General features: G+C 41.4%; 1 protein-coding gene across 1 annotated transcript in view; it reads right to left on the bottom strand.

Moving 5' to 3' along the window:
* pld1b (phospholipase D1b) overlaps positions 1–10,343 on the bottom strand; it is a 79,766-nt gene extending 69,423 nt beyond the window's left edge. Inside the window, exon 1 of the mRNA XM_028569913.1 lies at positions 10,267–10,343. The gene's annotated coding sequence lies outside the window, so the exon portion shown is untranslated. The remainder of the gene's footprint in view (positions 1–10,266) is intronic.
* Positions 10,344–18,210: the final 7,867 nt, after the last annotated feature.

The raw sequence follows: 18,210 nt of genomic DNA, 5'->3' as shown, positions 1-18,210 counted from the left end.
AATCCAGAAAATTATCCGCAGATTAATCAACAATGAAAATAATCTTTCAAAGCAGCCCCAGAAAATAGGGTCCAGACCAAATTTACCCTTTTAATGTTGTGTGTTTAATGTTGTTTTCTATGACCTTTTTAACGTACAGTATGTAAAGTGTCTTTGAGTAGGATGAAAATATATGCAGGTGTGTGGTTCCTGTTGGGTCTTACAGTCCTTGTTGCTGTGTTTCAGTGCTGTCAATACTGATTAAGGGCTGGACCTACCGCGCCCTCTGCCCCTTGAGCTTTTCCATATCTATATATGTGTGTGTGTGTATATGTGTGTGTGTGTGTGTGTGTGTGTGTGTGTGTGTGTGTGTGTGTGTGTGTGTGTGTGTGTGTGTGTGTGTGTGTGTGTGTGTGTGTGTGTGTGTGTGTGTGTGTGTGTGTGTGTGTACACAAGCACACCCACAAAGTCAATTAAGCACTCCCTCGCTAGGACTGTTTGCTAGAAGAGCCATTTCATAAATAATCAAACACCCACACACCAACCAGTCCTCCAAACTAGTGGTTCCCAACCTCTTTGGCTTGAGGTCCTGCCACAGCTAGGTCAGATTAACTCATAATAAACATTAATCAATGCCAAATGTATAAACACTATTCATTATATAAAAAGGTGGCTATTGTTAATGTTTCATACAATTAATATGTGAATGTTATGGTTGGTTTAGTCTATATCTACAACGTTCCACTTTCGGGATTACTCCATTGCCGCCGGAAATTCCACCAGATTTCAGTCTTTTTCGTCCGTCACCTTCCCCTTCCTTTGTGTTGGCGTTCTAACCTCCGGTGGATTTGTGAGGACTATGGTTAACTGCTCCTCAGATCTCTGCAGGGTAAATCCAGACAGCTAGCTAGACTATCTGTACAATCTGAGTTTTCTGTTGCACGACTAAAACTACTTTTGAACTAGAGCCTGACCGATAAAGGATTTTTGAGGCAGATACCAATACAAATATTTGCCGATTTTAAAATCCGATATTCCGATATATCAGCCGAAATATATATAAAAAAATAAATAAAAAAAATCCAGAAATGCCTAACAAAACATTAACAGATTTCCTTAACATTAGTTATTTGTAGTTATTTATGAGTCCTCACTAAAATAATATGATAATGCAGTTAAAAAATAATAGGTTTGTAAATTCAGAGTTGGACAATATCTCACTCCGGATTTCCACTGGACGCATAACGACTGCAGTTACAAACTCCTGTGCAGTATAAAGGCCAGATTTCAAATATATCCAACACAATCTTATCTTTTCAAAAAGTGTCATTAGATAAAATCAGAACTGATTGGACTGAAGAACTTGGGATGGAGATATCTGATGCAGCCTGGGAGTGCGCTCAGAGTAGAGTTAATGGCACATCCTCCTGTGCCCGCCTGAACTTGATACAGTTTAAAGTCTTTCACCGAATTTATTATACCAAATCAAAACTGTCCAAGATATACCCAGACACAGGTGTGACCGCTTTAATTCTACTTCAGCCGACATGGCTCATTTGTTTTGGACTTGTCTAAAGTTAATAGATTTTTGGTCAACGGTTTGCAAAACTTTAAAATGAAGCATTTGACACAAATGTGAGGCCGAATGCAGAAATGGCCGTTTTTGGTGTATTAGTGAGTGAGGTCTTAATGACCACTAATAAGAGAAACGCATTTGCTTTTGCTTCCCTGTTGGCTCGTAGAAGGATAGTATTGGAGTGGAAATCTCCTAAACCACCGTATGAGTCAGTCTGGCTTAACGACCTGATGCTATTCCTGAAATTAAAAAAAATTAAGTATTTCTCTAGAGGATCGACTGACACATTCCATAAGATATGGGATCCGTTGTTGCTGTACTTTAAAAGGCTTCCCATTCTCCCCCCAGATAATATAAGGCCCTAACAGCTCTGCCCAATACACACAGTTGCGTTGTCTGATGCCTGATGTGACCCTCGGTCAAGCCCATGGGTGTTGATGGGATGGGATCGATTTTCAAATAAAAAAACAGAAATCAAGACGCTGTAACCAAATGATTAGATCTGTATTGTTTTACCTTTCTTGGATAAAAACATGGTTTAAAAAAAGAAAATAATAATAGGTTTGTTTTATTGTCACAACAGAACAGAGGAACATCAAAATATATTAAAGTTCTGATAAATAAAATGTATAAAAATACAAACTTAAGCGCCCATATTCTGCTCATTTTCAGGTTCATAACTGTATTTTAAGGTTGTACCAGAATAGGTTTACATTACATATACAATTTTCAAAAAACACCATATTTTTGTTGTACTGCACAGCTCTCTCTCCCTGCTGCAGATCCTCTTTTCACCTGGTCTCTGTTTTAGCTACAGAGTGAGACCTCTTTTCTTCTTCTGTACTGTCTACCTCAGATGTAGATCATGTCAGCTAGCTCCATAGACAGTAAAAGAAAGGCTGTTTCTCCGACTTTGGTCAGTTCCAAGGCAGGATTAGCTGGGAGACTTCTTCTAAACCAGGACGCACATGGAAGTAGTTCTTTTGGAGATTATGGTGAACTTGTGTGTGTTGTAGCAGTGCTTTGCTATTGAGAACGAGGTAGCATGCTAGTATGCTAATATGATATATATATATATGCGGTTAGCCAGCTCGTTTTGACTTGTAGAAAGCCGAGCAGATTTTGACCAGCTCACCAGGAGACTGAAGGCAGGACACATTCAGAAACCATATCTCACTCAGAACACCATGGATGGATTTTTCTCTAAGTTTGTATGCATGTGGAAGCTCCAGAGACGCAAAAGAAAACCCCAAATCCCAGAAAAAGTGAATTTTTTCACAATATGGGCACTTTAAGATATGAAAGTTAAAGTCCTTTGAACAAAAACACAATAACAGTAAAATCAAAGAGTGTTACCAACAGGGATGTTGTAGAGCACCCTTTGGTGGACAAACTATGCAACGCCAACACTCAGAACATGGTTGAAGGGTGTTTCGTCCGTTTTTATTACATTTTTTTTTATATTCAATTATCAGAATCATTTGCCATAAATTATTCTGATGAATGAATACAAAAAATTTTTTTAAATTTAAACAAAACGGGAAAAAAAAAACGATAGTTTGGAAAATGCGTAATATCAGCTGATAATATCGGCCCGCGGATATAATGGTTCGGGCTCTATTTTGAACGCACAAGTTCCACCAAAACAAGTTCCTTCCCGAGGCTACTTTGCAGAGGCACCGTGGCTCCGTTGGTGCTTAGCACTGCCCAAGACGATTGTGATTGGTTTATAGAAATGCCAATAAACCAGAGCACGTTTTTCTCACATCCCAGAATGCTGTATGGACTAGACCGACCCTCCTCCGCAGCGCTGTGGAGGAAGGTCTGGCAAAGCGAGACAATGGTTGATCAGCAATCATACTACTACTAGTCAGAGTGAAGCTGAATGTTTCAACCGTATATATACACATTACTTTGAGTTAATAATTTGAACAGTTTAGTCATTACTTTTAGCTTTTTATCTCTTGGATTCATTCATTACTTTTGGCTACATGTTTACACTTATTTACACTCTTACATAGCTGCAACATGTAGAGTTGAGTTATTGCAGTTGACGTAATGTTAATATGTGGATACATTCTTTTAATCAAACCATAATTTCAGTTTTTTCAAATTAGTTAAGCTACTCTACGATCAGTCCAAGCACCCCTTGGCAACCGCAGAAGTCACACGTGGGGTATGCATACCCCTGGTTGGGAATAACCGCTCCAAGCCATACCACCATATCAGTCGTCGTTTGTTGCTACCCTCCAATATGACCCACAGGAGTGTTTCAATAATTAGCACCCCTAGCAGTGAAGCAAATACAACTTTTTATCTAAACCAGAGAACTTCAGCTGTGGTTTTGAACGTGTCTTTAACGTTTGGAATCTCTGGCAGATTGGTTATGTTTAGGCATCAAAACTACTTAGTCACAGTACAGGCCAAAAGTTTGGACACACCTTCTCATTCAATGCGTTTCCTTTTTATTTTCATGACTATTTACATTGTAGATTCTCACTGAAGGCATCAAAACTATGAATGAACACATATGGAATTATGTACTTAACAAAAAAGTGTGAAATAACTGAAAACATGTCTTATATTTTAGCCATGTAGCCACTCTTTGCTTTTTTATTAATAAGGGAAAACATTCCACTAATTAACCCTGACAAAGCACACCTGTGAAGGTAAAACCATTTCAGGTGACTACCTCATGAAGCTCATTGAGAGAACACCAAGGGTTTGCAGAGTTATCAGAAAAAGCAAAGGGTGGCTACTTTGAGGAATCAGGAATCAGTTATTTCACACTTTTTTGTTAAGTACATTATTCCATATGTGTTCATTCATAGTTTTGATGCCTTCAGTGATAATCTACAATGTAAATAGTCATGAAAATAAAGAAACACATTGAATGAGAAGGTGTGTCGAAACTTTTTGCCTGTACTGTATGTTCAGAAAAAGATGGTGGTTTGGGTTCAGACGTTACTTCCTCCCGGTCTCCTGGGTGAAAGTCCTGTTTTTACCAAGTTATCAGCCGCGCCAACCTGCCTCCTTGCACGGAAAGTTGGGGCCTCTTATACTTTGTCACCTTAATTCATAATATAGGCCGTAACAGCTGCTTGTACAAACGACTTCTAATTTACAGGGACATAATAATTATGGATGCAGTTAAATACTGTACATATACAAAATCATGGGCCATTGGCATACAGCAGGTCTTCATAATGTTAAGCATACTCCTCTGTTCTTGTGGGTATAAGTAACTTTAGCGTCTTCACCATATATGGCGGCTGCCTATGATAGCAGAGCACAGTACTTTGCTAGCCGATTAGCCCTCTTTTTGGGCATCCCAAGCTGACGAAGCCCTTTTACAACCAGTCTGTGTGTTTGCGTGGGTCCTAAGCTTCCAAATATGAGAAGAAATAGTCGGCACCTATAGCCTAGCTCGCTCTCTCTCGCTCTCTCTCTCTAGGTATTTAATGACGTTGATCAAAAAAGCTTCAAGATCAAAAGGTGCATGCAACCTCTAAAACGAACACCTCACTGGAATCCTCATTGATCACAACAACATCTGGTGTGCTAGCACGCAGCTGTGAGAAGTTATCAGAGTTACTACTACTGCAATGTTGAAACATTGATAGTCTTCCACAAGACTTTTTGTACATTCTTACGGAGGTGGAGAAATGGTTTCATATCCACTATTCTGTCATGCCGTGCTATGTACAGTACATTCCCTTTTAAGAATGGCAGCCATTTAAGATGTGAGGTAACCTTTCAGTGATCTGTTCTGCAGTGTGATGCAAAGTATTTTACACAAACAGTGAGGGGCCTGAGTTGTAGGAAACCAGATAGAAAGGTGGAGTCTGGTGGGAAGAACTTGTAATCTGGCATTTACTGTGAATATGGTAATGTCCTTGCTTAGTGCTCTTAAGAAATGAGTGAGAAAGAGAGGGCTCAGCAGAGGGAAGACATGCACGTTTCCCCAGAGGTTTCAGTCCAGCCCAGTGTTGTTGTTGTAGTAGTATGAAGTCCACAAGAGTTCACCGGGCACCTGGTAGTGTTAGCGGGTAGCTATGAACCGAGGGTCAGTAGTAATATCCTCTAAGACTCTCACAGTCCCAGAGTCAGACCCACTCAATGTGATACTCCAGATCGGACACAAAGAGAGTTCAGGTCTGACCAGACACCAAAACCCGCAGAATGGGCGTCAAGTTTCCCGCTTGGTTTTCTTTTGAAGCCAAGGAACCTGGCCAACGGGACCTGGCGTCTCCTTAGGTCCAGGAACAGGGGGGATCGAGCCAGCTCCCGAACATCTTTGACATCATTATTCAGCATGTTCAGATAGGGGGGAAATATATCCATATCACATTTGGTACCCTCAGCCCCTCTCCCCATTTGGGGGTGAAAAATTATGTCTCGGGTGCTATGTGTGTTAAGTCCAAACTACTTTCTCACACACACACACACACACACACACACACACACACACACACACACACACACACACACACACACACACACACACACACACACACACACACACACACACACACACACACACACACACACACACACACACACACACACACGGCAAGCCCATTATTCTCTATGGGAGTATGCAGATGAGTCAACTTTACACGTTAAGTTACATTTAATTCATGACAACAACAAAATTACACAGACTGGAAGAGCAGGTTCTTCCAAAACACGTCTCACACACACACACACACACACACACACACACACACACACACACACACACACACACACACACACACACACACACACACACACACACACACACACACACACACACACACACACACACACACACACACACACACACACACACACACACACACACACACACACACACGTCTCTATGGGAGTGTGCAGGTGACTCACCTAAACACATTACTTTACATTTAATTCATGACAAAAATGTACAAAGATTGGAAGAGCAGGTTCTTCTAAAACACATGTCAGACACACACAAACACATACACCACATACACCACACACACCACACACACACGTAGTTACCCGACAAGTGTTGCAGCAGCAGCAGCAGCGGTGTTGCAACAAAACCAGCGGTGGAAGAAGTATTGAGCTCTTTTACTGCAGTAAAAGTACCAATACCATCCTGTGAAAGTACTCCACTAACGAGTGAAAGTCCCACATTCCTTTATTTTGCGAGGCAGGAAGTTGAAAGCGAGAAAAGCACCTTTCCTGAGCTACCAACGTGGGAAGCTTTTGTGTACACCACCACCGACCTGCTGTCTGGAAAACTGCCTAAAAACACAGGTTGGGAACAGAAAGCAACCACCAGAGCAACGGTTCACCTCCAGAGCCCCCATCAGGAGATAGATAAAGTAGATCTTTAACTAATGCTAGAGCCAGTCCATTCACAATCCATAACTACAACTTTACAGTATTTGACTAGACATTTTGCTGCCGTGCTTGTTAATCAGGCATGCGTGGAGTTGGATCTGCAATGCATTAAAGGCTGACATGTCAGAAAGAGCCCGTTGATTCAGACCCTTGCAGTGGCTTCAAACCTCCATCTCTGTATTTAATGACTCAACTGGCTGCATCATGTGACTGACTTATTTCCGAGAAGAAGGGCCGAAAAGAACCAGCATGCAAAGCTGACAGCGATCTGAAATGATTTTCTTTTTATGAAATGTCATTTGCCCTGATGTCCCTTCTCTCAGTCAAACCTCATCATCACATCACCCACACCTCGTTACTCCTCTTTTCCACACACTGTCAGACCCTTGGAATGTCTCTCTCTTATTTTTAGGGTGTAATGCCTGCAGACAGTCAACTATTAACCACAAGCTGAAGATGTCAGGTTGCAGTGGAGGTGAAACAAATGCAACCTCGTCTTACGTCATGACACATGATTATGAAATTTAACATTCATCTGAATAGGGAAATGTCAGGTTTGTTTCAACTTGGACCCTATTTTCCCATGTTTCTGTGTCTCAGTGACTGATGGGAACAGCAGTTTTTAGTTCAGTCGAAACAAGCTACAGTGTAAACTCAGATTATTATTATTCTAAGTGTCTGACAACATTATGGAAAGGATCCCTACATAGATGGACCATTTTGTTAAAGAGCAAGATCCTTTTTGTTTAACATGAAACAGCCCTGATTTCACCATCACCAAACACCACCAGACTCCATGTAAATAATCAGTAATTTTATCATTGTAAAACACACTTCATTCAAAGTGGACACAAACAAAATAAAACTATCAAAAGCCATCTTGGTTCATCTTTCCACTGTTCCAACAATCACCACTCTGGTTTCGGTTGAAATAAACCCTTAATTCACCCATTTACATGTGGAGATATACTGGCTCTATACACGCTAAAAGTCCTGATTATTTACATGGAGTCTGGTGGAAATATGCTGGCTCTATACACGCTAAAAGTCCTGATTATTTACATGGAGTCTGATGGAGATATCCTGGCTCTATACACACTAAATGTCCTGATTATTTACATGGAGTCTGGTGGAAATATGCTGGCTCTATACACGCTAAAAGTCCTGATTATTTACATGGAGTCTGGTGGAAATATGCTGGCTCTATCCACGCTAAAAGCCCTGATTATTTACATGGAGTCTGATGGAGATATGCTGGCTCTATACATGCTAAAAGTCCTGATTATTTACATGGAGTCTGGTGGAAATATGCTGGCTCTATACACGCTAAAAGCCCTGATTATTTACATGGAGTCTGGTGGAAATATGCTGGCTCTATACACGCTAAGTCCTGATTATTTACATGGAGTCTGGTGGAAATATGCAGGCTCTATACACGCTAAAAGTACTGATTATTTACATGGAGTTTGGTGGAAATATGCTGGCTCTATACACGCTAAAAGCCCTGATTATTTACATGGAGTCTGGTGGAGTTTGGCGATGGGTGATTTCGGAGTTTCATTTTAAACAAAAAGGATCTTACTCTTTAACAAAACAAAACTGAGCCTGTCAGTGGCAAAAACGGCACTTTTAGTCGACGCAAGCTGAAGGGGAACATTTGCCCTAATGGATTACATCACATCCTGGTTCACGGCTGCCAGTTACAGCGTTCTTGCTTAATACATAATCACCAATGCATGGGGAAATAGAGTCCAGGTTGAAATATATTGACTAAACTGGCCATGAGACCAGATGTTTCAGGATGTGGGTAACTTCAGCTAAAGTAAAGTCCTAAAAAAGACACAGAAACCCTTGATGACATATTGCAGCGTGGCATCTCCAAAGTTGAATCACTGAAACATATCCTGAACAGCGAGAAAAAGGCGCAAGGAACCAAATCGGAGTCTGAAAACGCTCATTTTGTAACCACTGCGCTAGTGTCCAATTCTTAAGAGTTGACTGAAAGGTGTAGGATATACCGTATAAGCTCATTTACCAGTTTGTAGGTACACAAAGCTAAAGCCCATCCTCCCTTATTGAAGATTATAATGTTCACCTTATCTTGAAACCTGTGTTAACCTAAGGTGTTTCTTATAATCCGTCCGCGCCTTCTAATCACTGAGGGTGGACTAAACATCATAAGCGCTTCTTTTTATTACGTGCTATGAATGCCTGAAGGTTTTCACATCCCACAATGCACTGGTAGTACCGACAGCGATGACCCAAAAGCGGTGATGAATCATTATTGTCAGACATCTCAACGCACTTCTGCCTGTAGAGTCTAGAGGTGCAAAGATGAATCAATCGGTGGTCAACTAATAAATTAATCTGCAACTACTTTAATAAATCGATTAATCGGTTTGAGTCATTTTTCTTAAAAAAATTCTCTGATTCCAGCTTTGTTAAATGTGAATATTGTTCTAGTTTCTTCCCTCCTCTGTGACAGGATGTCATATTGGGCTTTTGGGAAAGCACTGATCGATTGTTCACCATTTTATAGACCAAACAACTAAACGATTAATTGAGAAAATAATCAACAGATTCATCGCCAGTAAAAAAAAAAATAATAATCGTTTGCTGCAGCCCTAACAGACATCTGCATGAGTTTATATATTTTAATACAGGCAGATTAGCACAGTATCAACACCACTGTGACCTTTGATTAGGCGGTGCTGCTGCTGCTGCTGGTGGAGGGTAATGTAGAAGCTGTGTGATGAACTGATTTCGAGGAAGTGTTTTTTTTGTTTGCAATCTGTCGAGGAGTAAAAAAATAAAAATAAGGAAGAAGCGAGCAGAGCGGGGGCAGCCAGCAGCAGAGGTCTCAGTTCAGGTTAGACCCGTTCTGGTCCTCCGGGGAAGCTGCCTCCGGGCCAGGGAGGCTTTGGCTCCGTGGATCATCGGATTCACTAAAGTCCCCACGCAGTGGCTGTAACGCATGGCTGATATCTGGCCACTGCGGTCCCAGGATGCTGTGCCCGACCACCGCAGTGCACGGATGCCTTCACATATCAAAAAAGGACATTCACAAAAACAACAACACCACCGCTGTCCGTCTCTGCTTGTCTGATTACGCGCTATAACTTTACGCGCTAAAGCAAATTACAACTAATTACGAATTTTACGCATCTGCATGCGCTGCCACACAGTCAAACTTCACCAAAACTAAACTCTGACATGGCTAAATCCCAGAACACACACACACACACACACACACACACACACACACACACACACACACACACACACACACACACACACACACAGATAAGTGTGTGGTGAAGAGTGGATTGTTTTCTTACCTCCTGATGTGAACTGAAGCTACAGCAGCGGCTGGTGTGAGTGTGAGGAGCAGCGGTGAGTGAGCCGCTGACCAAATCTAACAGTGGTGATTACAGCACAGCAAAAGTGACTAACGACTGGACTTCCTGTGCCTTTTACTTTCAAAATAAAACTCAAGAATGTTGGAATTTCTGTTCGCTGAAGACCATGGGCACATTTCTTCGTGTGTTTTTGGGGAGTTGTCCCCCTGTTGCACGGTTCTGGCAAAAATGTCGCCTCAGCACTGACGACATTCGTTTCTGGGACAGTTCCCGGGACAACACCAGTTCTGCTACTGAATGACACTTCTTCACTCCAGATTTCTAAATGTCAGAAAAGGATAGTCCTTGCTGGGCTTAGAGCTGCAAAGAAAATGGTGGCGGTGCGCTGGAAGCCCCCACACACTTTGACCATTAAGCACTGGCTTCTGACCTTTCTTGACATTATATCACATGTGTCAAACTCAAGGCCCGCGCGCCAAATCTGGCCCCTTGCAAATTAAATATCAATTTAGGTTAACAATACATTTTGGCCCACCTAGTTGTGTGCCAAACCAAAAACATGGGAAACTGGTTTTCAACTTGCAATTATGCAACACTCAAAGCAGAATTTGGCAAATTTGCCGACTTTGAGACTCACAAATTCCCCCAGAACAGGAGAGTTTGCATATCCAGGCTGTGAAAGAGCTTGTTGTGAGTCAGCTGTGTGGTAACGTACTTAGAATCTTCAAGCTCTATCCCCACAGGGCTGTGGAGGAAGGTCTGGCTACACCACAGATGCATTCTGGGATAGGAGGAAAACAAAATCGGTCCCAAATGGTATTCATCAAATGAAGGTGTTTATTTTGAAGGGGTAAATCGCCTTACTTCCGGGTGCACTTGCTTTCTCTCTATAACTTTCTGCAGCTGATTGCATCTGTGGCTTCCTCTGCTAAACCACGCCTGGAACTCCCTGTAGCTTCTCTACAGAAGAGACACATACTTCACCTCTCTTGTGTTCAAAAATACATCATGCATATAAAAACTCACAGAAATACCACAGAGAGAGAAACGCTCACTGACAAACTGTTAAGTCCCTGCAGGAATAATAGAGGAACGGTACAATGATTTATGGTTACATTTTTCATATCTTAGCAGTGTGAGGGGTTCATGCACATGCACTCAGTTAAACACACAATCTTTCTTTCTTCTGCAGAGCTGACTCTGCTATCAGCTGAACCACATAATCTACGCGTCAGGGGCTCTGTGTTTCTGTGGGAGAGAGGAGGACGTGTGAGACGGAGGAAGACAGCACATTGTTCCATGTTACACCAGTTTTCTCTGTCTGACTTTACTCTGGTTGTAACCTTTGTAGTGATTCTGTAAGCTTCCAGGGTACTGATCTGATCAGTGACTTTATCATTACATTTTCAAATCTTGGCCTCTCCTCCAGTCTGAATCATACATCCTGTGGCTGCAGAAGGAAACAGAACAGGAAAACTGATTGCTTTTGTTGCATATTGATAGGAAAGTTCTGGTAGATTCCTTTGTGGTTTCCAAAGTGAGGGCATGCAGAGCCAGTATTGCAAATGAAAGTGAAATGAAATGAATGAAAATAATTGTCTTAATGTCAGTAATCAACTGGGGAAGTTTCATCGTGATATCTGTTAAGGTTAGTTTAAATATTGACCCTTTCCACCTGCAGAGTCTCCCCCCAAACACAACTACGGTATTACATCCCCATGTCAATATTTTGCTCAAAGGTGTTTTAAGCCCCCAATGTCGACTTCAAGGCACCTATCCCTGTCCCTAACCATTGCCTAATCCTAGTGCCTTCCAGGCAGCACTGCCTGGAAGACGACGTTTGGGGCTTAAAACACCAAACACCCAATATTTTGCACAGTCTTGCACAAAACTGTACAGCTTCCCCACTTTAAAACCAGGTTTCTTTCATGTATTTTCTTCATATTTTCTATTAAAAATGTTTAAAGTTTATATTATGCCTTTTTACTTGAGCACTGTGTTTATCGATGCACCAAGACACATTCTTGTTTGTGCACACTTGGCACAAGCTCAGATGGGTCAGATGGGTCAGCTCAGATGGGCCGATCTGGAATCTTTTCCTTATGAGGTCATAAGGAGCAAGATCCCAGATTGGCCATCGGAGCTTTCATTTTCATTTTCCCAGGTTATCTCCCCTTTCTCTGATTTGACCGCCCAGAGAATTTGGCCCACCCATGAGAGAGAGAGACATCATGGCTTTCAAACAAGCAAAGTGGCAGTTGGTCAAGGCTACACCCCCACCCTCCACCTTGATACAGTATTAGGGGACCACTAAGGTCTATATAAAAGAGACTTCAGATACAGTATTAGGGGACCACTAAGGTCTATATAAAAGAGACTTCAGATACAGTATTAGGGGACCACTAAGGTCTATATAAAAGAGACTTCAGATACAGTATTAGGGGACCACTAAGGCCTATATAAAAGAGACTTCAGATACAGTATTAGGGGACCACTAAGGTCTATATAAAAGAGACTTCAGATACAGTATTAGGGGACCACTAAGGTCTATATAAAAGAGACTTCAGATACAGTATTAGGGGACCACTAAGGTCTATATAAAAGCATCCTTTAACAAAGCTCTTCTTCAAACTTGACAATAGAAACAGACGGTTATAGTGTATTAACACAACTCCATATTTAGAGCCACATTGACCCATCGGGCTTCAATAACGATTGATGGTCACTTACGCTTGTCTGGACTGGAAATTTGAATCATTTCATTCTTCTTCTTTTGAAATGTCAATAAAACATTTGGTGTCTGTTAATTACACTGTTTTTATATCTGTTAAAAAAAGTTATTGTTGTAGGAAAGGAGAGAAACATCATATAGCAGCTGATTCATAACTTTTCAACGGTGGTGCAGATGTTCAAATGTGAAGCCTACACTGCAAGAAAATAGAAATCTGAACTTTAATTTTCATTAGCGAAATCCAAAAGCCAAGGCAAGTCCATCAGTCTCTATGGGAGTATTCAGGGGAGTCAACTTAGTTACATTTCTTCTTTAAGATAATTTTTTGGGGCATTTTTAAGCCTTTATTTTCACATGACAGATGAAGACATGAAAGGGGAGAGAGATAGAGAGGGGGGGAATGACATGCAGCAAAGGGCTGCAGGGCGGAGTCGAACTATATATGTGCGTCTGCTCTACCAAATGAGCTAACCCTGCCACAACTTTGTTACAATTCAATTTACACACACACACACACACACACACACACACAGTTCTGCCCCTTAGAGCCACGTCAGCAGGCTCCTCGTCGATATAATCGCTGCCATTATCACTGCAGAGAGGCAGTTAAAGCTCTCCGTTATCTCAAAGTCAAACACTCCCTCTTCATCTCTGTCTTCCTCTCCCTCTCTCTCTCTCTCTCTCTCTTGTCTTACCGTAATAACCACCCACACTCACACAGACCCTTACAACCCCTTAGGGCGCCATAAACACACTGCGCAAACACCCACACGTACAGTATGGGTCGTATCCTCCCACACACACACACACACACACACACACACACACACACACACGCACACACACACACACACACACACTTCTTGGATAGTGAAATATCACCAAGTACATTTACTCAAGTACAATTAAGCACACATTTTATGTACTTTACTTGAGTATTTCCATTTGTTGCTAATTTATACTTGTACTCCTCTACACCTCAGAGGTACTGCTCTTTCTAGTTTGATTTTTAATACATACTGTGTATATATATTTATATTTATACTTATATTGTTTATATTCTAATACTATTTAGAGAATGTGTGGCGTGCAGCTACAACACCAAAACATATTCCTTGTATGTGTTAAAAACTGTACTTGGCAATAAAGCTTTTTCTGATTCTGATTGTGATTCTTCTTAAATGTTGTACCTTTTACTCTCCACTACATTTGTCTGACACAGTTTTTCCTCCCAATTGTAATGAAATGGGAGCAAGACCTAAGCCCTAAAGGGAACGTAATTAATTGGGAGACAGTTTGGGACAACATTTCCCATTGTTCCAAGAACCCAAATCACCAGCAGATCCACTTCAACATATGTCCTAGGACATACTGGACTCCTCAGAAGAGATACGTCTCTAAAGTCATTCCTACACCCTATTGCACGTTCTGCCAACCTGAACAAACTGGACCTTTCCTACACGAGGTCTGGGAGTGTGAACAGGTGCATGAGTTCTGGGATAAAACAACATCAATAATATCTGATGTGACAGGATGTAGAATTTTTTCTGACCCGACTGTCTTGTTACTTAATGACGACTCTAAATTACACCTGCTTGGGAGACAGAAGACAGTTTGGCTAGCCGGCTCAACAGCAACCAAGAAAATGATAGCTCAGCGCTGGCTCCCCCCCCCGCTCGCTTTGTATAAAACAGTGGCTGGTGTATTTTCTGGACATAGTTAGACTTAGACTTCTCTTTATTGATCCTTTTAGCATGACTCCCGCAAGGAAATTAGATTTCCAGCATCAGATTTCAGCAGCTTACAAAAACACTTAGAAAATAAAGAGGTATACAAAATATAGTATAGAAAATACAATATAAGAACAACAATAAACTTTTAGCACAAAACGACAGACGGCGACATTTAAGAACGGCTTGTTTATTGCTATATGCTATAGCTAATGGTAGGCTAACGTTACCTGCTGCCTAGTGTATTATGTTAACTAGCGTCACGTGCAGCGATGCTTCTGTTGCCTCTAATGTCCGTTTCGGAGCATCAGAGGGCAGCGCTGGCATTTCAGTACAGTCCTTTCAGAAAAATTAGAGTTTTTTTGTGATTGTTGAGGGCAAAAATCCTTGATTATGCGGCACGTTTTCTTAAAAAAAGCGATGGAATATGCTATATATTTATGCAGTTTTATGCAATGAAATTGTGGGACCTTACAAAAATTGCAGTTTCGTGAAAAAGAGAAAAAAAAGTGATCCCCCCCGCCCTCCAACACGCTGCTTTTCGATGATGTTCACGTCGCGTAATTACATCACTTCATAACGTTCCCATGGCAACAGGGGAAAATGGCTGCTCTTGTGTGAAGTAGACGCAACATTTTTCAACTTTCTGCTAAGATATATGTGACTTTTTGCAACAAAAATGGGGGGATTATGAAATCATGCAAGCCCTGCATATTTTGTGCGGAAATCGGCAATTTATTTGGCGAAAGTGCGGCGTATGTGAAAAAATGCATAATCGCGTTTTTCTGGAGGGACTGTCAGTAGCACCGAAATCTGCGTTACTATTCGGTCACCATGGCATGTTGGCATGCGGAAATATACACGGCACTTTCATTAAGCCAAATGGCGTGTTATTGTACGCATTTTCAGCTATCCACGTGTATGCCTACGCTGTATACAGCTGATGTAAACACACCCACCACGTGGCCTCGCCACGTTGCGTGTTATCGCGAGAACACGACGTACTATCGCGAGAACAACGTCACACGCCTGTAAAAAAAAAAAAAAAAAAAAGGGTTGGGTTTAGGAAAAGAACACAGGGAAAGGCTTTAGTAACAAAACAGTGACAAAAACACCAGACCGAGTGTCTGTACCCAACCCTACTATTTAGATATGGATAGTAATTCATATACGTTGTTAAAATACAGCTGCAGGTCGTACTTAAAAAAAGAAAACGTTCCTACAGATTTCAATCAAATGATCAGGGCTATACTTCTTCCATCTCTGCCTAACTTCCTCAAGTCTTCCCCTCGAGGCAAATAGTTTGTTGGGTGAAAGCAACACGATGATCAACAGAACTGGAGTTACGGCATTTCCACATGACACCTGCATAAATCCTTCCTTAAGATCCTGTTTCTCCGTCTGGTATGTTTTCAGAGCTGAGTGGATATCGTTTCAAACCATCTGCTTACAAAGTATTTCATTTTTTAAGATTACTTTTTGGGCGTTTTTAGGCCTTCATTGACAGGACAGCTGAAGACATGAAAGGGGAGAGAGAGGGCGGAATGACATACATCAGGTTTAATGCCAAGTAAGTAAGCAAGTATGCAAGTATGTAAGTATGCATGCAAGGAATCTGCCTTGGTAGTTGCTGCACACAAACAAGTTCAAAGAGTTTATTGTCATATGCACAGACAGAAAGAATGTTTCCCTGCACAATGAAATTCTTACTTTGCCGTCCACACTAAATGTCATACAATAAATACAGTATCAAACAAAAATGAATAGCAAAAAGCAATAAAGGAGCAATAAAAGCAATTAAAAGTAATAAAGTTAAGGTAGTGCATTTCTTAATTAAAGCAATAAAAAGTGAGGTAGTGCAGTTCTAAATAAGGCAATACAATTAAACAGTTATGTTAAACAGTTATGTCCATGGTTACAAACTCCTATCAGCTGTTTAGGAGTCTGATGGCAGAGGAAAAAAAAAAAAAAAAAGAGTTCTTTAATCTTGAGGTCCTGCATTTCTCCCAGGGGGTAAGCTTCGCTTCAGAACTCGAACCTCCGACGGCGCCATTTTGTTGCTACGAAGCGATCACCTCCTGTTAGCATTACACTGACCGCCATTTTTTTTTTACGTCACTTGACAGCGAATAACTTTACATCTGAAGCGTTTAAAGACTCTATTTGTCCATTGTTTATTTCTAAAGAAACACGACAATGTATAAAAGGCTCCATTACCTTGTAGCTCACGTTATGGCTCCGTAGCAGACGCTTTTATAAAAATAGGCTAATGATTGGGTCATAACCACGAGACTCACTGTCACACAGTAGAGGAATTACCGTATAGTACAGGAGAAGCTCACAGGCAGTTTGGACTTACATTAGCTGTTTAGGTTTAATTACTAATTTTAACTAGCATGTTAGTGATCAGTAATTAGCCTGTGCTTATGTTATCTCCTTACATATACCTACACTCTCCGTCTCTGTGAGATTGGGAATGATTGAGATTTCTCTCGGCACAGCTACCAGAAGGCTTCACACTTTCAGACACGTTGCTCACGTCACATTTACGTTGTCTCTGTCAGTTGGAGGCTGCTCAGTAAAGCAAGAGATCACCGGAAAAGTGCTTCTAATATCCTTCACTGGTCTCCGTCCAGAGCAACGGGGTCTATTGGTCCATTATATATATGTCAATGCATTTCACACTTCTGTACCTCCGCCCTGAGGGTAGAAGTGTAAACAGTCCGTACTGGGGGTGGGAGGGGTCTTTGAGGATGGAAGCAGCTCTCCTGTGGACTCTGCAATACTAGATGTTCTGTAGAGAGGGCAGTGGAGTCCTGGTGATCTTCTGTGCAGTCTTCACCACTCTCTGCAGGCGTTTGCGCTCCATGACAGTAGTGCTGCCGTACCACACAGTAATGTGGAACATTACAAACATACATATTGAACATTTCATTTGTAAAAAAGAGAAATTACCAATATTTTATGCTCACATGTGGTTGAAATAACAACCTTTTTTCCCAGCGCAGGACAACGAGGCTTTGAACATGACGTGTGTATCACCTGTCAATAATATAAAGAGCTGCAGGATGTTGTTGTGTTGCTGCTGCTGGGTTTGTGTATCAGAGGGAGAAGCGTTACTGACTGACTCAAACAGCTCCCTTGACGGCATTCTGCGCCTGATAACGGCCACACGGAAGCTCCCGCTGCATATTAATCACACTAATTTGAAGAGAGTGAGGATCCTGAGCTCATAGTACCACATAATAGACAATAAAATAAACATATATATAAATGACAACACCATAAGCCCATCATACACACGTCGCTTCTTAGGAGGTCCTCCAGAAAGTTCAGGAACTTTCCCAATGTTCTAGTATAGACATCCAACCTGGCAAACCGTTTATAATAAGACATCTTTTCAAACGCCGCCACCCCCTAGCCATTGCACAAGCCCACTCCTGGATTGACGTCAGCCCTTCA

Source organism: Perca flavescens, chromosome 22, assembly GCF_004354835.1.
Source record: "Perca flavescens isolate YP-PL-M2 chromosome 22, PFLA_1.0, whole genome shotgun sequence".
In the NCBI taxonomy this organism is placed as follows: Eukaryota; Metazoa; Chordata; class Actinopteri; order Perciformes; family Percidae; genus Perca; species Perca flavescens.
This window is presented reverse-complemented; position numbering and strand designations above follow the sequence as displayed.